Source organism: Salmo salar, chromosome 09 (genome assembly GCF_965601325.2).
Source record: "Salmo salar chromosome 09, fSalSal1, whole genome shotgun sequence".
NCBI classification, from domain to species: Eukaryota; Metazoa; Chordata; class Actinopteri; order Salmoniformes; family Salmonidae; genus Salmo; species Salmo salar.
The window spans coordinates 35,979,967-36,005,457 of NC_138299.1; positions in this window are offsets into that span (position 1 = coordinate 35,979,967).

The following is a 25,491-nucleotide window of genomic DNA, read 5'->3' on the forward strand; positions in this document are numbered from 1 at the left end:
GCAACTCTCCCTGAGCCTTCAGAGTGCTGAAATTATAACAATAAAAATGTCAAATTTAGAGGAAACGGCTTGGTTTTAGAGTGTTTTGCATAAAAGCCAGTGCTTTTATATTGCCTACACTGAAAAGACAAATAGACAATTCATGGGAAAGTGAAAAAGACACTAGAAGTGGAACAAAAGGGGGAGAGAAAAAATCGTGATATGATTGCCATTAAGGATTGTGTGCGTTCTGAAAAGACACCATTCAGCAAAAGTGTGGAGAGATTTTTCTTTGAGTTTTTGATAAATTGAATTCAAGTTCAAATTGTGGACTTGAACTGCTTACCATAGACCATCTTTTACAATGAGAACATTAATCAATGCATTTTCACAATGCTTCGGAAACACTATCCATCCACCTACTGAACACATGCTATACCTACAGGTACCTGCCAAAATAAAGGAAACACTTGAGTAAACGAGGGATACAAATTATATTGAAAGCAGGTGCTTCTACACAGGTGTAGTTTCTGACTTAATTAAGCAATTAAAACATCCCATCATGTTCAGGGTCATGTATAAAAATGCCGAGTTGGCCATTATTTTGGCTACCATGGCTAGAAGAGATCTCAGTGACTTTGAAAGAGGGGTCTCAAAGGAGCATAGGTTGTTTATTTTTAAAGGGTGGGAAGGCGTGTTTGTGTATCTCAATTACCAGATCTCAACCCAAATGATCACTTACAGTGGCAAGGAAAGTATGTGAACCCTTTCGAATTACCTGGATTTCTGCATAAATTGGTCATCAAATTTGATATGATCTTCATCGAAGTCACAACAATTTTTCTTGTCTATTTTGAATACATAATTTAAACATTCACAGTGTAGGTTGGGAAAAGTATGTGAACTCCTAGGCTAATGACTTCTCCAAAAGGTAATTGGAGTCAGGAGTCAGCTAACCTGTCGTCCAATCAATGAGATGAGATTGGAGACGTTGGTTAGAGCTGCCTTGCCCTTTAAAAAACACTCACAAAATGTGAGTTTTCTACTCACAAGAAGTATTGCCTGATGTGAACCATGCCTCGAACAAAAGAGATCTCAGAAGAACTCAGATTAAGAATTGTTGACTTGCATGAAGTTGGAAAGGGTTAAAAAAGTATTTCTAAAAGCCTTGATGTCCATCAGTCCACGGTAAAACAAATTGTCTATAAATGGGGAAAGTTCAGCGCTGTTGCTACTCTCCCTAGGAGGGGCCTCCTGCAAAGATGACTGCAAGAGCACAGTGCAGAATGCTCAATGAGGTTAAGAAGAATCCTAGAGTGTCCGTTAAAGACTTACAGAAACCTCTGGAACATGCTAACATCTCTGTTGACGAGTCTATGATACGTAAAACACTAAACAAGAATGGTGTTCACACCACAGATGAAGCCACTGCTTCATTGCTGCATGTCTGAAGTTTGCAAAGGTGCACATGGATGTTCTGTGGACAGATGAAACTACAGTTAAGTTGTTTGGAAGGAAAACACAACACTATGTGTGGAGAAAAAAACGCACAGCTCACCAACATCAAAACCTCATCCCAACTGTAAAGTATGGTGGAGGTAGCATCATGGTTTGGGGTTGCTTTGCTGCCTCAGGGCCTGGACAGCTTGCTATCATCAATGGAAAAATGAATTCCCAAGTTTATCAAGACATTTTGCCAGAGAATGTTAGGCTATCTGTCCGCCAATTTAAGCTACATAGAAGTTGGGTGATGCAACAGGACAACGACACAAAACACAGAAGTAAATTAACAACAGAATGGCTTCAACAGAAGAAAATACGCCTTCTGGAGTGGCCCAGTCAGAGTCCTGACCTCAACCCGATTGAGATGCTGTGGCATGACCTCAAGAGAGTAGTTCATACCAGGCATCCCAAGAATATTGCTGAGCTGAAACAGTATTGTAAAGAAGAATGGTCCAAAATTCCTCCAGAATGTTGTGCAGGTCTGATCCACAACTACAGAAAACGTTTGGTTGAGGTTATTGAGCCAAAGGAGGGTCAACCAGTTCTTAAATCCAGGGGTTCACATACTTTTCCCCCCCTGCACTGTGAGTGTTTACACGGTGTGTTCAATAAAGACATGAAAATGTATCATTGTTTGTGTGTTATTAGTCTAAGCAGACTGTGTATGTCTATTGTTGTGACCTAGATGAAGATCAGTTTTTATGAAAAAAGTATGCAGAAAGCCAGGTATTTCCATAGGGTTCACATACTTTTTCTTGCCAGTGTATGGGAGATTCTGGAGTGACGCCTGAGACAGTGTTTTCAACCACCATCAACAAAACACCAAATTATGGAATTTCATGTGGAAGAATGGCGTCGCATCCCTCCAATAGATGTGTAGAATATATACCAAGGCATAATAAAGCTGTTCTGGCAGCTCTGGCGGCTCATGGCCCAACGCCCTAAAATGACACTTTATGTTAGTGTTTCCTTTATTTTGGCAGTTACATGTATAATTTCTCTACCAAGAAAATCAAGGAAGGTTTGTTTCTGTACTTGCACCTTGCTCTCTGCCTTGCTCTCTACCTTGCTCTCTGCATGCAAAGTACATCCAGGCACCTTGAATCCGAAGTTAAACCTATACGGTAGCATCATGGTTATCTGCTCCAAGATTTTTAAGTTTTAAAATGTGATTACAGTAAACCTGTATCTGGCAGATAGCTCTCCACCCTCACTGCATGGATTAAACCTGCCTTCTTATGTTAATGTGTCCCTGGTGCTATCTATTCCTATGTAAGTGGAATTATTCTGTATTATTATTATTATTATTATTACAAGGCATAATTTGATAGTAATACATTGACAGATCTTCCCCATATAATTGGTGACTCCTGTGTGGAACAAACTCACTATCATCTAAATATCAATTGTTACTATATGGTTATGTTTTTGTCTCAGTGTTACGATCAGATAACTCGTAAGTGTTAAAACCTGTCACGGCTAGACGTTCCGCTAGCGGCTGTGCTGACTCGCCTCTTAATGGCATTGTAACAGGCTTTGCTCTATTTCATATGGGGTATCATTCCTGATCCCCCTCCCTCCTTCCTTCTTTCCATCCTTCCTTCCCTCCCTCCCTCCATGTTCCCTCAGTCCCCCACTTGTACGTTTTGTGATTGGATCTTATTCCAATCACAATCTGAAGCCTGATCAGGAAAAACTACTCACTAGTAGGTTTATTTCATAGCTACTCTACTCCCTATTAGGTTTATTTCATAGCTACTCTTCTCACTAGTAGGTTTATTTCATAGCTACTCTACTCACTATTAGGTTTATTTCATAGCTACTCTTCTCACTAGTAGGTTTATTTCATAGCTACTCTACTCACTATTAGGTTTATTTCATAGCTACTCTACTCACTATTAGGTTTATTTCATAGCTACTCTTCTCACTAGTAGGTTTATTTCATAGCTACTCTTCTCACTAGTAGGTTTATTTCATAGCTACTCTACTCACTAGTAGGTTTATTTCATAGCTACTCTACTCACTCAGGTTTATTTCAGAGCTACACTACTCACTATTAGGTTTATTTCATAGCTACTCTACTCACTATTAGGTTTATTTCAAAGCTACACTCTGTGGAATACCATTCTCTTTCCTTGCTGTTTGCATAGACAGTAGGAATACCATGCAACAGGAGGAGTTGAATTAACTTAGCTCAATCATCTTTTCCTTTTCACAGTAATGTAAATCACTTAAGGAATATAAACGTTGATAGACACTCTACTTGTCACGTGTGCTCAGATCCAGATCACGCTCTCATTTGTACATAATGTTAATTACAAGCTGATGTATCATCACCTAATGCTTTTCAAATTAACTCCTCAAAATGTCCTCTTTCTAATCGGTGACTCAAAAGAGAATAAAGAGTGGTATTAAAAAGTGAGAAAACAATTTATATCATATCATTGTTTCTGATGTGATGTACTGATCATTTTCACCGATTGTTATCCGTGCCATGCCTTTTTGAAAGTGTAATACCCCCTACAGTTTCTCTTTCCTCAAAAGCCATCACTAGCCATTTTAAGATATTGCTCATAATTGCCTTGACAAACCCAGGCTTCATCTCAATTAGCACCTGAACAGGCTGTGATGGATATAATGCAGAGCCGTTAGTCTGCCAGCATAATGTAGGTGATGGGTAAAATTCAATTGAATTCCTAAAAGCCTGCTCCGCCCTACTTTGTTTGCTTTTTGTTTCACGATAGTACCTTTTGGGTTTCCTAATGGATTGATGAGTCCTGCCCCCAGGCGAGGGGCACTACTCAACCACCCCATTGTCTCTCTCATTCCCCTCCCGGGGGGGTGCGTCTACGGGTGTTTTTTAGGAGAGGCACAGGAACGAACATGGAGGAATTAAACAGAAACATTAATGAAATCACAGAGAGCCAGAATTGAGGCGTTTCATAGCCAGATTTAATTTGGAGTGGAGAGAGAGATCCTGGGGGGTAAATAAGTGTTTAAATGCAGGGTTTTAGAGACATCCAGCAGAGAGAAGGATAGGATGGGGATGTGTGTGGGACCTACCGGCTGGGTTTAGGCGTAGATCCTGAGTTGGACAATGTACATGACCAATAGGAAATGGAGTGTGTGTGTGTGTGTGTGTGTGTGTGTGTGTGTGTGTGTGTGTGTGTGTGTGTGTGTGTGTGTGTGTGTGTGTGTGTGTGTGTGTGTGTGTGTGTGTGTGTGTGTGTGTGTGTGTGTGTGTGTGAGCAGAGAGAGGTGTCTCTGAATGTTTTTGTGGCAGAACACTCAGTGGATGTAGGCCCATAGGTGTGTACACATGTCAAATGGGTATTCAGTATGGGTATCCATGACTATTCAGCTAAATCATATATACACTATATGTGTGTACTCCTATGCTTCTGTCTGTAATGGACACAGATAATAGCAGGAAGTGCATACAGTACAGCCGAGCCATTATTCCGAGCCGTTATTCCAAGTAGTGCGGTAGGATCTATTCCAGACCTTCATCCGATCCCAGTGTTCCAGAAGTAATGTGTCCAAGCCTGGGGGATGAGGAATGGACTTAATGAAGTCGGACAAGCTGGAATACATGCATAAGAAAGATTTTAAATATTGATATGATGACACAACGTAGCCGCATAATATCGGAGTGGCGAATTGGTTGGCGTCTGCCTTGATGGCCTGGTGCATTGAGAGAGCGGAATGGTTAGCCTCATCACGATTCGTTGTGCATTCCGTGGGAGGCGCAAAGACACAAAGAAGACACTTTTTGAATCGGGGGAAGTCCCCATCTCTTCGCTGTATCATGTGCAATGTGTTATTTATTACACATTTATTTTGGGACTGCGAATTATTCAGGGGCATATGTAATTAACAGCTAGTGAATTTATATCATACTGCCATGCTAAGTATTAATGGAGCTTTATTAAAGAGCTTCATCAAGTGGCAGAAGGAGGCTTTCACAGGACAGGAATAAATCATTTGGTGGGTGCTTATATTCATCCTATTTGCATATCCCAACTCCCCCTGAGAGAAGTCATGACCAGGGTCTGCCATTATCAATGGCGACCCTGGCACAATTAGGGTTAAGTGCCTTGCTCAAGGGAACTTCCACATATTTTTCACGTTGTCGGCTCGGGGATTAGAACTAGCAACCTTTTGGTTACTGGCCCAACACTCTAAACGCTAGGCTACCTGCCACCCATGATTGTGTGATCATTCACACACAGGGCCACAGGCACAATTAATGGTCAACTATCTGCACACAGGTCCCATTTCACAATATTAGACCCTGAACTATGAACTTTCACCTTGTCTATGACTTTTGACCCTGACATTACATAACAATAGGGCTAGGAGTGTCTCCTGAACATGTGATCTGACCAGGAAAACTACTTTAGCATATAAGTAGGGCCCAGATTTTTTATTCTGGTTTCTGGTCAGGTCAAGTGGTCCAACTGAACTCCTGGCCCTACCCATCATGAGAGGAAGTTCATTATTATTTGACCTGTTGTAAGTTGTAAAATTCTGGTCATTTTCCCAAAATGTCCAGGTTTTCCAGAAATCCGGGTTAGAAGATTACCGGAATCAGGAAGGAATAAATGCCGGAAATCTGGAATCCTCCTACTAGAATTTCCAGAAAACCTGAACATTTTAGGAAAGTTACCATAACTTTGCAACCCTATTTACCACATATTAAGATCAGATGAGGAGCACTTTATAGATTTGAAGGAAGAAGATTTGAAGAAGGCCCCAGAGCTCAACAACAACATGCCATGCCAGGCTGAAAACTAAACTAGTTCAGATCTGGGATGCTGGGGCAGTCGAGGTGCGAAGGGAGGGGAGAGGGAGGAGGGGAGAGATGGAAGGGGAGAGGGTTATGTTTAACATTGCATAAACATGAGGGACACACAAAGTTTCCATGCCACGTAGAGTGCTCCAGCTCGTTTACTTTGAGCTTGTGGTTAAAATAAATCTTCAGGTCAAATTTCAGGCCCATCCACTCAGGCGTGGGTCAGTGTTAAATTATTCACCATGTCTGGGACAAGGGGGAGAGCGGACCAGATCAAGCAACTCCGATTGATGCCAGTTATTTGCTGGAGACGCTGAGGCATCGAGTCTAAAATATGTAAACATCCATCAATTTTCAGCCTGGCTAGAGACACTGACACTTGTTTATTTCAATCTGAATCTGACTGACTGAGACCCGGCCTCATGGATGTTGTGAAAAATAGAATAACACGTTTCAGACTCACTGCTTCTTGATTCCCTCACATGTGCATCCAAAATGGCACCCTATTCTCTAGTGTAATACCTTTGACCAGAGCCCTATGGGCCCTGGTCAAAAGTAGTGCACTTTATAGGGGATAGGGTGCCATTTGGGATGCAACCATATACTGTAGATTAGTCAAGACGCTCTGAGCTTGAGATGAACCTTGATCTCATTAGCTGAAGTGATCAGTTAGTTCATATTAATACTGAGTGTTTCCTGTCTCTGGTTGACGTGGTGCTTACAAGGCTACGAAAGGCCACTTTGGTGTTACTTAGGTTGATATTTTTAGAGAACACTGGTAAAGCCAGAAGAGGCTGGCCACCCCTCAAAGCCTGGTCCCTCTCTAGGTTTCTTCCTAGTTTCCTGCCTTCTAGGGAGTTTTTCCTAGCCACTGTGCTTCTGCCTCTGCATTGCTTGCTCTTTGGGGTTTTATACTGGGTATCTGTAAAGCATTTCGTGACAACCGCTGATGTAAAAATGACTTTAAAAAATACATTTGATTGAAATGTAAGTATATTACACTACAGTATGTACATATGAATGGGAGGTAAGGGCTTCTCACGTGTAAAGACTAGTTGTCCCAAACCGCAGCCTAATATATTGACAAATATTTAAAATACATATACATGTATGTAATATATGTACTAATATTTGAAATAAATATATCTAAATACATTACTACTGTCACGGTTTTCGTCGGTTATGGAGGACCAAAACGCAGCAGGTATGTGTAAGCTCATCTTGACGTTTATTAACTTCCAAAATGAACGTACAAAAATAACAAAACAAAAGAACGAACGATTAATAGACAGTCTGGCAAGGCACACGGCTAAACACAGAACAATCTCCCACAAACACACAGACAAACACACCCAACTAATATAGGACTTCCAATCAAAGGCAACACCACACAGCTGCCTTCAATTGGAAGTCCACCCCAATTAACTCTACATAGAAACACACTTACTAGACTACACATAGAAATACATAAACATAGACCTATAAACCAAAAACCCGGAAATACTAAATCAAACACCCTTTTACCAAAACACCACCCCGAACCACATAAAACAAATACCCTCTGCCACGTCCTGACCAAACTACAATAACAATTAACCCTTATACTGGCCAGGACGTGACAACTACATTACTCATCTATGACCATATATGTCATAAATATTTTATACACGTTTTAGTAGAAGGCCAACATCCTGGAGTCGGCTCTTCACTGTTGATGTTGAGACTGGTGTTTTGCTGGTATTATTTAATGAAGCTGCCAGTTCAGGACTTGTGAGGTGTCTGTTTCTCAAACTAGACACTCTAATGTACTTGTTCTCATCTTTCTGTTCTGGTTAGAGCCAGTTTACGCTGTTCTGTGAAGGAAGAAGTACACAGTGTATTACGAGATCTTCAGTTTCTTGGCAATTTCTTGCATGGAACAGCCTTCATTTCTCAGAACAAGAATAGACTGACGAGTTTTAGAAGACAGTTATTTGTTTCTGGACATTTTGAGCCACAAAATGGCATCAAACCCACAAATGCTGATGCTCCAGATACTCAACTAGTCTAAAGAAGGCCAGTTTTATTGCTTCTTTAATCTGAAAAACAGTTTTCAGCTGTGCTAACATAATTGCAAAAGGGTTTTCTAATGATCAATTAGCCTTTTAAAATAATAAACTTGGATTAGCTAACACAACCTGCCATTGGAACACAGGAGTGATGGTTGCTGATAATGGGCATCTGTACGCCTATGTGGATATCCCATAAAAAATCTGTTGATTCCAGCCACAATAGTCATTTACGACATAAACAATGTTGACCCTGTATTTCTGATCAATTTGATGTTATTTTAATGGACAAAAAAATGGGCTTTTCTTTCAAAAACTAGGACATTTCTATGTGACCCCAAACTTTGAACGGTAGCGTATATTTGTATATATAATACATAGTTCATAAAGTAATACATAGCTCATAGAATATGGTGATACACAGTACCAGTCAAAAGTTTGGACACACCTACTAATTCAAGGGTTTTTCTTCATTTTTACTATTTTCTACATTGTAGAATAATAGTGAAGACATCAAAACTATGAAATAACACCTATGTAATCATGTAGTAACCCCCCAAAAACGAAAGAAATCTAAATATATATTATATTCGAGATTCTTCAAAGTAGCCACCCTTTGCCTTGATGACAGCTTTGCACACTCTTGGCATTCTCTCAACCATCTTCACCTTGAATGCTTTTCCAACTGTCTTGAAGGAGTTCCCACATATGCTGAGCACTTGTTGGCTGCTTTTCCTTCACTCTGCGGTCCAACTCATCCCAAACCATCTCAATTGGGTTGAGGTCGGTTGATTGTGGAGGCCAGGTCATCTGATGCAGCACTCCATCACTCTCCTTCTTGGTTGAAAAACAAATTATAGTCCCTCTAAGCGCAAACCAAATGTGATGGCGAATCGCTGCAGAATGCTGTGTTAGCCATGCTGGTTAAGTGTGCCTTGAATTCTAAATAAATAACTGACAGTGTCACCAGCAAAGCACCCACACTCCATCACACCTCCTCCTCCATGCTTCACGGTGAGATCATCCGTTCCCCTACTCTGCGTCTCACAAAAGGCACGGCGGTTGTAATGAAAAATCTCAAAGTTGGACTCATCAAACCAAAGGACAGATTTCACCGGTCTAATGTCCATTGCTCATGTTTCTTGGCCCAAGCAAGTCTCTTCTTCTTATTGGTGATTTCTTCTTAGTAGTGGTTTCTTTGCAGCAATTCAACCATGAAGGCCTGATTCACGCAGTCTCCTCTGAACAGTTGATGTTGCGAAGTGTCAGTTACTTGAACTCTGTGAAGCATTTATTTGGGCTGCAATTTCTGAGGTGCAGTTAACTCTAACTGAGGTAACTCTGGGTCTTTCTTTCCTGTGGCGGTCCTCATGAAAGCCAGTTTCATCATAGCGCTTGATGGTTTTTGCGACTGCACTTGAATCAACAAAGTTCTCACTGGAATAAAGACCTCCTCCATTCCTGCCATTATTGAAAGAGATTGTGATACCTCACATCTCAAAATAGGGCTGCTTAATGTTAGATCCCTCACTTCCAAGGCATTTATAGTCAATTAACTAATCACTGATCATAATCTTGATGTGATTAGCCTGACTGAAACATGGCTTAAGTCTAATAAATGTACTGTGTTAAATGAGGCCTCACCTCCTGGTTACACTAGCAACCATATCCCCCGCGCATCCCGCAAAGGCGGAGGTGTTGCTAACATTTAAGATAGCAAATTTCAATTTACAAAAAACAAAACAGATGTTTTCGTCTTTTGAGCTTCTAGTCATGAAATCTATGCAGCCTACTCAATCACTTTTTATAGCTACTGTTTTACAGGCATCCTGGGCCATATAAAGCGTTCCTCACTGAGTTCCCTGAATTCCTACCGGACCTTGTAGTCATAGCAGATAATATTCCCATTTTTGGTGACTTTGATATTCACATGGAAAAGCCCACAGACCCACTCCAAAAGGCTTTCGGAGCCATCATCGACTCAGTGGGTTTTGTCCAACATGTCTCCGGACCTACTCACTGTCCTATGGAATAAATGTGGATCTTAATGTTTTTCCTCGTAATCCTGTACTATCGGACCACCATTTTATTATGTTTCCGATCGCAACAAATAATATGCTCAGACCCCAACCAAGGATCATCAAAGGACATGCTATAAATTCTGAGACAACCTAAAGATTCCTTGATGCCCTACCCAAGGATGTCAGAGGACAAAAATCAGTTAACCACCTAACTGAGGAACTCAATTTAACCTGTTATGGCTAGGGGGCAGTATTTTCACGGCTGGATAAAAAACATACCCGATTTAATCTGGTTACCACTCCTACCCAGTAACTAGAATATGCATATACTTATTATATATGGATAGAAAACACCCTAAAGTTTCTAAAACTGTTTGAATGGTGTCTGTGAGTATAACAGAACTCAAATGGCAGGTCAAAACCTGAGAGATTCCTTTACAGGAAGTGGCCTGTCTGACCATTTCTTGAACTTCTTTTCCATCTTTATCTTTTACTAAGGATCTCTGCTCTAACGTGACACTTCCTACGTCGTCCATAGGCGCTCAGAGCCCGGGAAAAAACAGAATGTCGTCATCCCAGCCACAGGCTGAAACACATTATCGCCTTTCTCAAGTGGCCGATCAAGGGACTCTGGGCTTAGGCGCGTGACCCGACCGCCCCCGCCTTTGTGATTTTTTCCTCTGTTTGCCGAAAAGGAGATTCCCTGTCGGAATATTATCGCTTTTCTACGAGAAAAATGGCATAAAAATTGATTTTAAACAGCGGTTGACATGCTTCGAAGTACGGTAATGGAATATTTAGAATTTTTTTGTCACGAATTGCGCCATGCGCGAGACCCTTCTTTACCATTTCGGATAGTGTCTGGAACGCACGAACAAAACGCCGCTATTCGGATATAACGATGGATTATTTTGGACCAAACCAACATTTGTTATTGAAGTAGCAGTCCTGGGAGTGCATTCTGACGAAGACAACAAAAGGTAATGAAACTTTTATAATAGTAAAGCTGATATTGGTGAGTGCTAAACTTGCCGGGTGTCTAAATAGCTAGCCCGTGATGCCTGGGCTATGTACTTAGAATATTGCAAAATGTGCTTTCACCAAAAAGCTATTTTAAAATCGGACATATCGAGTGCATAGAGGAGGTCTGTATCTATAATTCTTAAAATAATTGTTATGCTTTTTGTGAACGTTTATCATGAGTAATTTAGTAAAATGTTAGCGAATTCCCCGGAAGTTTGCGGGGGGTATGCTAGTTCTGAACGTCACATGCTAATGTAAAAAGCTGGTTTTTGATATAAATATGAACTTGATTGAACAAAACATGCATGTATTGTATAACATAATGTCCTAGGGTTGTCATCTGATGAAGATCATAAAAGGTTAGTGCTGCATTTAGCTGTCTTCTGGGTTTTTGTGACATTATATGCTAGCTTGAAAAATGGGTGTCTGATTATTTCTGGCTTGGTACTCTGCTGACATCTAATGTTTTGCTTTCGTTGTAAAGCCTTTTTGAAATCGGACAGTGTGGTTAGATAAAGGAGAGTCTTATCTTTAAAATGCTGTGAAATAGTCATATGTTTGAAAAATTGAAGTTTTTGTATTTTAGAGGAGTTTGTATTTCGCGCCACGCCCATCATTGGATATTGGAGCAGGTGTTCCGCTAGCGGAACGTCAAGATGTAAGAGGTTAACCTTGCACAATACCCTAGATGCAGTCGCACCTCTAAAAACTAAAAACATTTGTCATAAGAAACTAGCTTCCTGGTATACAGAAAATACCCGAGCTCTGAAGCAAGCTTCCAGAAAATTGGAACGGAAATGGCGCCACACCAAACTGGAAGTCTTACGACTATCTTGGAAAGACAGTACCGTGCAGTATCGAAGAGTCCTCACTGCTGCTCGATCATCCTATTTTTCCAACTTAATTGAGGAAAATAAGAACAATCCAAAATGTATTTTCGATACAGTCGCAAAGCTAACTAAAAAGCAGCATTCCCCAAGAGAGGATGGCTTTCACTTCAGCAGTAATAAATTCATGAACTTCTTTGAGGATAAGATCATGATCATTAGAATGCAAACTACAGACTCCTCTTTAAATCTGCGTACTCCTCAAAAACTCAGTTGTCCTGAGTCTGCACAACTCTGCCAGGACCTAGGATCAAGGGAGACACTCAAGTGTTTTAGTACTATATCACTTGACACAATGATGAAAATAATCATGGCCTCTAAACCTTCAAGCTGTAACTGAACCCTATTCCAACTAAACTACTGAAAGAGCTGCTTCCTGTGCTTGGCCCTCCTATGTTGAACATAATAAATGGCTCTCAATCCACTGGATGTGTACCAAACTCTCAAAAAGTGGTAGTAATAAAGCCTCTCTTGAAAAAGCCAAACCTTGACCCAGAAAATATAAAAAACTATCGGCCTATATCGAATCTCCCAATCCTCTCAAACATTTTAGAAAAAGCTGTTTCGCAGCAACTCACTGCCTTCCTGAAGAAAAACAATGTATACGAAATCAGTCTGGTTTTAGACCCCATCATAGCACTGAGACTGTACTTGTGAAGATGGTAAATTACCTTTTAATGGCGTCAGACCGAGGCTCTGCATCTGTCTCGTGCTCCTAGACCTTAGTGCTGCTTTTGATACCATCGATCACCACATTCTTTTGGAGAAATTGGAAACCCAAATTGGTCTACACAGACAAGTTCTGGCCTGGTTTAGATCTTATCTGTCGGAAAGATATCAGTTTGTCTCTGTGGATGGTTTGTCCTCTGACAAATCAACTATACATTTTGGTGTTCCTCAAGGTTCCGTTTTAGGACTACTACTGTTTTCACTATATATTTTACCTCTTGGGGATGTCATTCGAAAACATAATGTTAACTTTCACCGCTATGCGGATGACACATAGCTGTACATTTCGATGAAACATGGTGAAGCCCCAAAATTGCAATCGCTAGAAGCCTGTGTTTCAGACATAAGGAAGTGGATGGCTGCAAACTTCTACTTTTTAACTCGGACAAAACAGAGATGCTTGTTCTAGGTCCCAAGAAACAAAGAGATCTTCTGTTGAATCTGACAATTAATCTTGATGGTTGTACAGTCGTCTCAAATAAAACCGTGAAGGACCTCAGCGTTACTCTGGACCCTGATCTCTCTTTTAACCTCTCTGGGCTAGGCGGGACGAATTCGTCCCACCTACGCAACAGCCAGTGTAATCCCGTGGCGCGATTTTCAAATACCTTAGAAATGCTATTACTTCAATTTCTCAAACATATGACTATTTTACAGCATTTTAAAGACAAGACTCTCGTTAATCTAACCACACTGTCCGATTTCAAAAAGGCTTTACAACGAAAGCAAAACATTAGATTATGTCAGCAGAGTACCCAGCCAGAAATAATCAGACACCCATTTTTCAAGCTAGCATATAATGTCACAAAAACCCAGAAGACAGCTAAATGCAGCACTAACCTTTGATGATCTTCATCAGATGACACACCTAGGACATTATGTTATACAATACATGCATGTTTTGTTCAATCAAGTTCATATTTATATCAAAAAACAGCTTTTTACATTAGCATGTGACGTTCAGAACTAGCATACTTCCGGGGAATTTACTAACAATTTACTAAATTACTCACGATAAACGTTCACAAAAAACATAACAATTATTTTAAGAATTATAGATACAGAACTCCTTGGTGCAATCGAGGTGTCCGATTTTAAAATAGCTTTTCGGTGAAAGCACATTTTGCAATATTCTCAGTAGATAGCCCAGCCATCACGGCTAGCCATTTAGACACCCACCAAGTTTAGCCCTGACCAAAGTCAGATTTACTATTACAGAAGTTTGATTACCTTTGTTGTCTTCGTCAGAATGCACTCCCAGGACTGCTACTTCAATAACAAATGTTGGTTTGGTCCAAAATAATCCATCGTTATATCCAAATAGCGGCGTTTTGTTTGTGCGTTCCAGACACTATCCGAAATGGTAAATCAGGGTCACGAGCATGGCGCAATTCGTGACAAAAAATGTCTAAATATTCCATTACCGTACTTCGAAGCATGTCAACCGCTGTTTAAAATCCAATTTAATGCCATTTTTCTCGTAAAAAAGCGATAATATTCCGACCGGGAATCTCCGTTTAGGTAAACAGAGGAAAGAAAATAAAGCACGCGCCTGAGTCTCACAGTACTGTAACCAGCCACTACCCAAACGCGCTACTTTTTTTCAGCCAGAGCCTGCAAAGCCACGATTCAGCTTTTTGCCACCTTCTGAGAGCCCATGGCAGCCGTAGGAAGTGTCACGTAACAGCAGAGATCCTTTGTAATGGATAGAGATGGCAAAGAAGGCCAAGAAATGGTCAGACAGGGTACTTCCTGTACAGAATCTTCTCAGGTTTTGACCTGCCATTTGAGTTCTGTTATACTCACAGACACCATTCAAACAGTTTTAGAAACTTTCAAGTGTTTTCTATCGAAAGCCAATAATTATATGCATATTCTAGTTACTGGGCAGGAGTAGTAACCAGATTAAATCGGGTACGTTTTTTATCCAGCCGTGTCAATACTGCCCCCTAGCCCTAACAGGTTAATGGACATATCAAGACTGTTTCAAGGACAGCTTTTTTCCATCTACGTAACATTGCAAAAATCTGAAATTTTCTGTCCAAAAATGATGCAGAAAAAATTAATCCATGCTTTTGTCACTTCCAGGGTTGTCACGTCCTGACCAATATTTAGGTATTATTTGTATTATATTTGGTCAGGACGTGGCAGAGGTATATTTGTTTTGTATTGTGGGGTGTGTTAGTTTTGGTATAGGTTTGTTTTTCTATGTGTAGTTTTGGGTGCTGGACTCTCAATTGGAGGCAGGTGTTTCTAGTTGGCTCTGATTGGGAGTCCTATAAGTAGGTGTGTGTTTGTTTGGTAGGTTGTGGGTAGTTGTATTTTGCACTGCGTTTATCCTGCCTGTAAAACTGTCACTAGTCTTTATTAGTTTTCTTGTTTTTTCTCCGTGTTCTCTTTATTCTATTAAATGAAGATGAGCATTCACATCCCGGCTGTGTTTTGGTCTGTACAACCCAACGACCTCTGTGACAGCACTACCCACCACAACAGGACCAAGCAGCGGAGGAATTCTGGCAAGGACTGGGGAACACGGCTGGTAAGGGAGCCCGAGAGGCAGCCCCAAAAAATGTTTTGGGGGGGGCACAAGGGCAGTTTGGCGGGGTGAGGATGGATCCCCAGGCCAGCTCCCCGTACCCTGTTTAGGCAGAGACAAACTGGACAGGTCCCGTGCTTTGGGGTGATGGGTACGGTGGCGAGGCCGAGCATTTTTAGGCCAGTACGCGCAGTACCAGCGCCCCGCATGTGCCAGGGGAAAGTGGGCATCCAGCCATTAGGGGTGATGCCAGTCCTGCGCTCAAGACTGCCAGTGCGCCTCTACGGTCCAGTGTTTCCTGCTACACGCACGAGCCTTGAGGTGCGTCAGCCCAGTCTGACTCGGCCTGTTCCCGCTCCCCGCACTAGCCCTAAGGTGCGTGTGCCCAGACTGGCACATCCTGTACCAGCCCCACGCATCAGGCATCTAGTGCGTCAGCCCAGCCTCGCCAGTCTGGTGCCGCCAGAGCCGCCCGCCAGTCAGGAGTCGCCAGAGCCGCCCGCCAGTCAGGAGTCGCCAGAGCCGCCCGCCAGTCAGGAGTCGCCAGAGCCGCCCGCCAGTCAGGAGCCGCCAGAGCCGCCTGCCAGTCAGGAGTCGCCAGAGCCGCCTGCCAGTCAGGAGTCGCCAGAGCCGCCCGCCAGTCAGGAGTCGCCAGAGCCGCCCGCCAGTCAGGAGTCGCCAGAACCGCCCGCCAGTCAGGAGTCGCCAGAGCCGCCCGCCAGTCAGGAGTCGCCAGAGCCGCCCGCCAGTCAGGAGTCGCCAGAGCCGCCCGCCAGTCAGGAGCCGCCAGAGCCGCCCGTCTGCCCAGTGCTGCCAGAGTGGCCCGTCTGCCCGGAGCTGCCAGAGCGGCCCGTCTGCCCGGAGCTGCCAGAGCGGCCCGTCTGCCCGGAGCTGCCAGAGCGGCCCGTCTGCCCGGAGCTGCCAGAGCGGCCCGTCTGCCCTGAGCTGCCAGAGCGGCCCGTCTGCCCGGAGCTGCCAGAGTGGCCCGTCTGCCTGGAGCTGCCAGAGTGGCCCGCCTGTCCGGAGTCTGCCTGTGACCCGGAACTGAAGGGGTCTGTTTGTGACCCAGAACCGAAGGGGTCTGCCTGCGACCCGGAACAGAAGGGGTTTACCTGTGACCCGGAACCAAGGGGTTCGGCCTGCGACCCGGGACTGAGGGAATCTGCCTGTGACCCAGAACCGGGTGAGTCTGGCTACGATCCCAAAATAGAATAAATTAACTGTGAATGTAATGAGTCTGCCTACAGCCCGGGACCGAAGGAGTCGGCCTATGACCTGGAACCGAAGGAGTCTGCCTACTGTCCAAAGCCAAGCAAGTCTGTCTACGGTCTGGAGGGCAGTAGGCCAGAACCGGAGCCACCTCCAATATAGGTGGGTTGGGGAGGGGGGGTGTAGCACAGTGCCGTCGTTAACGGCAGCCACCCTCCCTTCCCTCCCTTTAGTTTAGGGGGTTTATTTTTGTATTGGGTTTTCTTTATGTTGGTGCATTTGGTGTATGAACCTTTAGGGAGGGTAATGTCACGTCCTGACCAATATTTAGGTATTATTTGTATTATATTTGGTCAGGACGTGGCAGAGGTATATTTGTTTTGTATTGTGGGTGTGTTAGTTTTGGTATAGGTTCTAGGTTTGTTTTTCTATGTGTAGTTTTGGGTGCTGGACTCTAAATTGGAGGCAGGTGTTTCTAGTTGCCTCTGATTGGGAGCCCTATAAGTAGGTGTGTGTTTGTTTGGTAGGTTGTGGGTAGTTGTATTTTGCACTGCGTTTATTCTGCCTGTAAAACCGTCACTAGTCTTTATTCGTTTTCTTGTTTTTTCTCCGTGTTCTCTTTATTTTATTAAATGAATATGAGCATTCACATCCTGGCTGCGTTTTGGTCTGTACAACCCAACGAACTCTGTGACAATGTTAGACTACTGCAATGCTCTACTTTCCGGGCTACCTGGATAAAGCACTAAATAAACTTCAGTTAGTGCTAAATACGGCTGCTAGAATCCTGACTAGAACCAACAAGTTTGATCATATTACTCCAGTGCTAGCCTCCCTACACTGGCTTCCTGTTAAGGCAAGGGGTGATTTCAAGGTTTTACTGCTAACGTACGAAACATTACATGGGCTTGCTCCTACGTACACGTACGATTTGGTCACAAGATGCAGGCCTCCTAATTGTCCCTAGAATTTCTAAGCAAACAGCTGGAGGCAGGGCTTTCTCCTATGGAGCTCCATTTTAATGGAATGGTCTACCTACCCAATGTGAGAGACGTAGACGCGGCCTCAACCTTTAAGTCTTTATTGAAGACTCATCTCTTCAGTAGGTCCGAACGGAAAGGCCCTGGAGCAACGAACCGCCGTTGCTGTCTCTGCCTGGCCGGTTCCCCTCTCTCCATCAAATAAATTTGATTTGATTCGAAATTTTTCAGATTGACTGACCTTCATGTTATAAAGTAATGATGGACTGTCATTTCTCTTTGCTTTTTTGAGCTGTTCTTGACATAACATTTTTTATTTTGTTAACCTGTTGTGGTATAGGGGGCAGTATTTTCACGGCCGGATAAAAAACGTACCCGATTTAATCTGGTTACTACTCTTGCCCAGTATAATTAATAGATTCGGATAGAAAACACCCTAACGTTTCTAAAACTGTTTGAATGGTGTCTGTGAGTATAACAGAACTCATATGGCAGGCCAAAACCTGAGAAGATTCCATACAGGAAGAGCCCTGTCTGACAATTTGTTGTCCTTCTGTTGCATCTCTATCAAAAATACATTATCTGTGCTGTAACGTGACACTTTCTAAGGCTTCCATTGGCTCTCTAAAGCCGCCAGAAAGTGGAATGGGGTGTCTGCTGTCTCTGGGCAAAGTACAACAGCTCTGTTTGTGAGTGGTCAGCCTGGGGACAGTGAGACTGAGATGCGCGGTCACGAGACTTCTCAATTTTTTTCTTTCAGCCTTTGAATGAATACAACGTTGCCCGGTTGGAATATTATCGCTATTTTACGAGAAAAGTAGCATAAAAATTGATTTTAAACAGCGTTTGACATGCTTCTAAGTGCGGTAATGGAATATTTTGAATTTTTTTGTCACGAAATGCGCTCGCGCGTCACCGTTTGGATAGTTACCTGAACGCATGAACAAAATGGCAGTATTTGGTCATAACTATGGATTATTTGGAACCAAAACAACATTTGTTGTTGAAGTAGAAGTCCTGGGAGTGCATTCTGACGAAGAACAGCAAAGGTAATCCAATTTTTCTAATAGTAATTCTGAGTTTAGTGAGCCCCGAACTTGGTGGGTGTCAAATTAGCTAGCCTGTGATGTCCGAGCTATGTACTCAGAATATTGCAAAATGTGCTTTCGCCGAAAAGCTATTTTAAAATCGGACATAGCGATTGCATAAAGGAGTTCTGTATCTATAATTCTTAAAATAATTGTTATGTATTTTGTGAACGTTTATCATGAGTAATTTAGTAAATTCACTGGAAGTTTTCGGTGGGTATGCTAGTTCTGAACATCACATGCTAATGTAAAAAGCTGTTTTTTGATATAAATATGAACTTGATTGAACAAAACATGCATGTATTGTATAACATAATGTCCTAGGAGTGTCATCTGATGAAGATCATCAAAGGTTAGTGCTGCATTTAGCTGTGGTTTGGGTTTATGTGACATATATGCTTGCTTGGAAAATGGCTGTGTGATTATTTGTGTCTATGTACTCTCCTAACATAATCTAATGTTTTGCTTTCGCTGTAAAGTCTTTTGGAAGTTGGACAACATGGTTCGATTCAGGAGAAGTGTAACTATACAATGGTGTAAAATAGTCCTATGTTTGAGAACTTTGAATTCTGACATTTTGTGGTTTTAAATTTGGCGCTCTGATTTTTCCCTGGCTGTTGAATAGTGTGGGACGATTTCTCCCCTAGAGAGGTTAAAGCCTCTCTTGAAAAAGCCAAACCTGGAGACTGAAAATATAAATGATTGTATCCATTTTTGAAGAAGGCTGTAAGGTAATAAAATGTGGAAAAAGTCAAGGGGTCTGAATACGTTCCGAATGCACTGCACTGGTCCCGTGTGGCTCAATTGGTAGAGCATGGTGTTTGCAACGCCAGGGTTGTGGGTTCAATTCCCATGGGGGACCAGTACGGAGAAAGAAATGTATGAAATGTATGCATTCACTACTGTAAGTCGCTCTGGATAAGAGCATCTGCTAAATGACTAAAATGTAAATAAAAACTATCGGCCTATATCGAATCTCCCATTCCTCTCAAAACATTTTTGGAAAAGTTGTTGTGCATCACCTCACTGCATTCCTGAAGACAAACAATGTATACAAAATGCTTCATTCTGGTTTTAGACCCAATCACATGTGAAGGTGGTAAATTACCTTTTAATGGCTTCAGACCGAGGCTCTGCATCTGTCCTCGTGCATCATCAAAGGTTAGTGCTGCATTTAGCTGTGGTTTTGTTTTTTGTGACATTATATGCTAGCTTGAAAAATGGGTGTCTGATTATTTCTGGCTGGGTACTCTGCTGACATAATCTAATGTTTTGCTTTCGCTGTAAAGCCTTTTTGAAATCGGACAGTGTGGTTAGATAAAGGAGAGTCTTGTCTTTAAAATGGTTTAAAATAGTCATATGTTTGAAAAATGGAAGTTTTCGGATTTTCGACGAGTTTGTATTTCGCGCCACGCCTATCATTGGATATTGGAGCAGGTGTTCCACTAGCGGAACGTCTAGATGTAAGCACAGTGTCCAAAGAAGGGCCAGAAGTATACAGAATGGTGTCGTCTGCATAGAGGTGGATCAGAGGATCACCAGCAGCATGAGCGACATCATTGATGTATACAGAGAAAAGAGTCGGCCCGAGAATTCAACCCTGCGGCACCCCCATAGAGACTGCCAGAGGTCCGGACAACAGGCCCTCCTATTTGACACACTGAACTCTATCTGAGAAGTAGTTGGTAAACCAGGCGAAGCAGTCATTTGAGAAACCAAGGCTGTTGAGTCTGCTGATAAGAATGCGGTGATTGACCGAGTGAAAAGCCTTGACCAGGTTGATGAAGACGGCTGCACAGTATTGTCTTTTATCGATGGCGGTTATGATATCGTTTAGGACCTTGAGCGTGGCTGAGGTGCACTCATGACCATCTCGGAAACCAGATTTGCATAGAGGACCATTCAAAATGGTCGGTGATCTGTTTGTTAACTTGACTTTCGACCTTGACCAAGCCTTAACCTAGGTTTTCTATCCTACCATATGAATTCACATAACCTGGCACGTTAATTCACTGAACCTGCTATGTTAATTTTCCTAATCTACCAATTTAGTTATCCTAACCTGTAATTGACCTAACCTTCCCCTGGGGCAGAACGAACTGTTTCTAACATTGGAGCCTGACAAAATCAGGTAGCCAGACCTCATTAGGCAGTCACATATTATCACCTAATACTTCATCTTCTGTAAAAAAATTTCACTGACTCTTTACCCATTATCCTCAGGGTAACTGTCACCTTGTATAAAAACCTCATTTTCCAATACAGATGACAACGGAACGGAGGTAATTTGCACATTGTATTTTGTTTTTCAGATGTGACCTTCCAGTGAATTTCGGAGCTCAAAAAGAGAATCAATACCTTTTCGAGTCTTAATTGTTTGTGTTGTGTGCTTTTTTTCTATTGCATTTGACATGATTTTAATTACATATTTTGCACATACAGTACCAGTCAAAAGTTTGGACACACCTACTCATTGCAGGGTTTGACAGGGTCACGCGCATCAGTGATTATTGGAATCAGCTGGACTTAATCAACTCTGTCATTACCTCCCCTATATGTGTCTGGTTTCCCGCTCTGTTCCCTGTTTCAGCATTAATTGTCGTTTGTCATTTTGTACCCGTGTGCTGACTCTGTTCTTGTCTTGGTCTTTGTCTGTTTTCTGATTAATTGTTGACTCCCCGTATCTGCTTCTCATCTCCAGCGTTGGTCCTTTAAACCTCTCTGGGATTCACCTCGACAACAGCTACTGAAATTGCAGGGCGCCAAATAATAACAACAGAAATCTCATAATTAAAATTCCTCAAACATACAAGTATTATACACCGTTTTAAAGCTAAACTTCTTGTTAATCCAACCACAGTGTCCGATTTCAAAAAGGCTTTACGGCGAAAGCACACCATGCGATTATCTGAGGACAGCACCCCATCAAACAAACACATATTTCATCCCACCAGGCGCGACACAAAACTCAGAAATAAGGATATTATTCATGCCTTACCTTTGAAGATCTTCTTTTGTTAGCACTCCAATATGTCCCATAAACATCACAAATGGTCCTTTTGTTCGATTAATTCCGTCGTTATATCTCCAAAATGTCAATTTAATTGGCGAGTTTGATCCAGAAAAACACCGGTTCCAACGCGCGCAACATGACTACAAAATATCTCATAAGTTACCTGTAATCTTTGTCCAAACATTTCAAACAACTTTCCAAATACAACTTTAGGTGTTTTTTAACGTAAATAATCGATAAAATTTAAGACGGGATAAACTGCGTTCAATACCGGACGAAAACAAAGTGGAGCGTGCTTTCAGGTCATGCGCCTCTAACAAACAGTACACTTCACTCGACCCTAATTCTGAACAGCAATACTTCTTCATTACACAAAGGAAAAACATCAACCAATAAAAATCCAGATCTCCATAGAAAACCCATTGAGAAGAGAGTGACCTCCAAAAAAGATTGCTGGTTGGTTTGTCCTCGGGGTTTCGCCTGCAAAATAAGTTCTGCTATACTCACAGACATCATTCAAACAGTTTTAGAAACCTCAGAGTTTACTAATAATATGCATATACTAGCTTCTGGGCCTGAGTAGCAGGCAGTTTACTCTGGGCACCTTTTCATCCGGACGTGAAAATACCGCCCCCTATCCCAGAGAGGTTAACAAACCTCCAGATGAGCTTCAATGCCACACAACACTCCTTCTGTGGCCTCCAACTGCTCTTAAATGCTAGTAAAACTAAATGCATGGTCTTCATCTGATCTCATCTGCCCGCCCGACTAGCATCACTACTCTGGACGGTTCTGACTTAGAATATGTGGACAACTACAAATACCTAGGTGTCTGGTTAGACTGTAAACTCTCCTTCCAGACTCACATTAAGCATCTCCAATCCAAAATTAAATCTAGATTCGGCGTCCTATTTCACAACAAAGCCTCCTTCACTCATGCTGCCAAACATACCCTCGTAAAACTGATTATCCTATCGATCCTTGACTTCAGCGATGTCATTTACAAAATTGCCTCCAACACTCTACTCAACAAATTGGATGTAGTCTATCACAGTGCCATCCATTTTGTCACCAAAGCCTCATATACTACCCACCACTGCGACCTGTATGCTCTCGTTGGCTGACCCTCGCTTCATATTCGTCGGCAAACCCACTGGCTCCAGGTCATCTATAAGTCTTTGCTAGGTAAAGCCCCACCTTATCTCAGCTCACTGGTCACCATAGCAGCACCCACCCGTAGCACTCTCTCCAGCAGGTATATTTCACTGGTCATCCCCAAAGCCAACTCCTCCTTTGGCCGCCTTTCCTTACAGTTCTCTGCTGCCAGTGACTGGAACGAATTGCAAAAATCTCTGAAGCTGGAGTCTTATATCTCCCTCACTAACTTTAAGCATCAGCTGTTAGAGCAGCTTACCGATCATTGCACCTGTACACAGCCCATCTTTAAATAGCCCACACAACTACCTCAACTACCTATATTGTTATTTATTTTTTTGCTCCTTTGCACCCCAGTATCTCTACTTGCACATTCATCTTCTGCACATCTATCCATCCAGTGTTTAATTGCTAAATTGTAATTATTTTGCCACTATGGCCTATTTATTGCATTACCTCCCTAATCTTACTACATTTGCACACACTGTATATAGATTTCTCTTTTGTGTTATTGACTGTGCGTTTGTTTATCCCATGTGTAACTCTGTGTTGTTTGTGTCGCACTGCTTTGCTTTATCTTGGCCAGGTCACAGTTGTAAATGAGAACTTGTTGTCAGCTGGCCTACCTGGTTAAATAGGTAAAATAAAAAATACAAAAATTAAAGGGTAAGGCTTAGCTACAATGCACCGCGACCAAATCAGGTAGCCTGACCTAATCAGGTCGTGACAAATGTTCAAGAACATCAAATTGATACCTAAAATACGGTTTCCTTAAACTCCAGTGTCCATTTTCAGACTCACAAATTGACAATTACCCTGTGGATAATGCAGAGACAGAGAGCCAGTGAAACAATTCCACACAAGATGAAGAACAATTGGTTAATGTTTAGGAACTAGCTAAATTATACGAAAGACTAACTTACATTGGCTGGGGTGTGTCCATAGGCAGTTGAGGCTTCAGATCAGAAGGATCCACTTCTGGGAAAAATATGATTATTTTTAGCTGAGTCAATAGACTCAACATTACAATTTAGCATCATATATGTGGAACAATGTTTTTTTTAAATGAACATATATTTAATTAAGATATATAAAAAAACATATTTACATACATATTCTATGATGTGCTCAAGTTTTATATTTCATAAATATTTTCTGGACATATATGTAAATATATTTGAATTCCCCCTCATATACTGTATGTACACATATTATAATACATTAGTTTCCCGTATGGGGTCACAAAGCTCTTTCTCGTCAATTGAAAATGGAATATGACAGAAAATGAAATTACACCACCATGTTGAGCATCCCTCACTATAAACGCTGTATTGGGCAGGGTTGGGGTCTATTCCATTTAAATTCAGTAAATTAAGGAAGCATTCATCGAGAAGCATTCAGTTTACTCCCTGAATTGAAATGTAATTGACCACAACCATGCAATTTCGTATTCATTGTCAAAAGTTCCAAAATGTAGTATTTAACATTTGACTCAGGACTTCATGTTACCATACTGTACAGTAGTTCAATCATAAAATTATTATATAATACTTCACATTACCATACTGTACAGTAGTTTAGTCATACAGGGATTATATGGGCACAGTAAGAGATATGTATATTCATATACATAATCATCTATTGTACCACATAGGGGATGTCATGTAAGGCTCAGAGAAGACATCCCAATCCAAGAGTCCCAGTGCTCCTCCGTTTCCTTATTAATCCCAACCAGGAGTCTTTCACCAACCCTGACGTGTTCACTGCATTTCTCCCATTGCTCCCTTCCTCTTTTTTCCCCTTTCTTTCCTTTTATTCCTCTCATTCTCTCCATTCCAAGGCATATCCAGGGTTAACATGCTAATTCTGCTTCATGAGGTCTGACGGAGCACGCTCTCCAACACTTACATCTGTTCAACAATTATTAGACCGTTTTGGTCATAAAAAATTCAACACCCCCAAGTGCCGCGTGAGTGAAACCTGAAAATGTATGCAGTGAATAGAATAGTTAATTTCTCAAAGGAACTGGGAAAGGGCTAAACAGATTTACTTTAAGATACTGCATATACTGTAAGCATGGAGGCATAACGGGCTGACTGTGTCTAGGGGTGGAACCAGTGGACTGAGAGGAGACCTCAGGTCTCTCCAGATCATGAACCCTGAGGTGGTTCAGTGGAGTAGCTACTGTAGTGTGGGTAGTACAGATGTATGATCATAATTTGAGATAGTTTGCCACAGCATGAAAATAATCATGCACTAACATGAAATGTACATTATTATGTGAATTATAATCAAAGTAAATGTTCCATAAGGGAAAATCAAGTCTCAAATTTCAAAGTAGAAATTACAAACATCAAAAGCCTTTTTAAACCTCAAATACACACACAAAAACTGTCCTGCATTGCAGGAAAGTTCTTCTGCAAAAGGGAGATCAAATTAAGATCCTACATCTGTGCTGGACACAACTGTAAGAGCTCAACTCTACTACAGTAGGACTACAGAGCACCTTCCCAGTACTCATTATT